Below are 1,253 nucleotides of genomic sequence, written 5' to 3' on the forward strand. Positions count from 1 at the left end.
AAATATCAATAATATTTATATATTATAATTGTATTATTTATATTACAACAATTTAACAAATCAATAAAAACGTATTATTGCAATAATATTACTGCAATACTTATTCAATAAAAAGTCATTATTTATAAAAAAAATAAAAATGTGAATTTTATGTTATTATAAGATGTATAAAATAATATAAAACAATATGAAATAAAAGCTCGATATGTAATGATAATAATAATAATATAATTAAAATACTAACTTTATTTTACAGCAATTGTACCATTTTTAATGGATTTGTTAACATTTAAATAACAATAAAACAAAGCTATTATTATTATTATTGATTAATTGTAATTGTTATAATGTAAAAAAAAATACAATTATTATTTTGGTTATTATTAATAAAGACTCCATTTTTATTTTACAGTACAATTGAATTATTGAAAATCATAATATATTTATTTTCTCATTTGTTATAATTATTAATTAATAATATTAACTATTATAATTAAATAATAATAAAATATTACATTATAAAATATTTTAGTTATTTAAATGTATTATTATTATTAATATTATTATTATTAAATACTGACATGTTATTTTACAGTGCAGTATGATTACTGCAATAGCAAGAGTTTTTATTGATTTGTTTAATTGATATATTTAAAATAAAGTAAAAATAATATTTTAATAATAATAATAATATGATTTTTTTATTATTATTTATTATTATTATAATAATAAATGCATTAAAATGGTACAATTGCTGCTGTAAAATAAAAAGTCAGTAATAATATTTTAATAATAATAATATGAACTTTGTTTTATTATTATTTATTATTTAAATTATAATAAATGCATTAAAATGTACAATTGCTGTAAAATAAAAAGTCAGTATTTTAATTCTAATAATAATAATAAATATTGAATGCTATTTTATATTACAATAGAAACATTTCACTTGTAACAGTAATCTTCTTATAATAAAATAAAATTCATATTTTGGTTAATATTATTAATAAATACTGACTTTTTATTGAATAAATAAATAATTGTTGTAATTTAAATAATACAATTATAATTAATATAATATATTGTTTTATTATTTTTATTATGATTGTTAAAATCACATCATATTTTTTATAATTTACATTATAGTAATAGCCAAAATAATCATGTTTTATTGTTAAATACTATTGCAGTAATCATATTGCACTGTGAAATAAAATGTCAGTGTTATACTAATAATAACCAAAATAATAACT

Source organism: Sinocyclocheilus grahami, unplaced genomic scaffold (genome assembly GCF_001515645.1).
Source record: "Sinocyclocheilus grahami isolate Dianchi unplaced genomic scaffold, SAMN03320097.WGS_v1.1 scaffold2012.1, whole genome shotgun sequence".
Taxonomy (NCBI): Eukaryota; Metazoa; Chordata; class Actinopteri; order Cypriniformes; family Cyprinidae; genus Sinocyclocheilus; species Sinocyclocheilus grahami.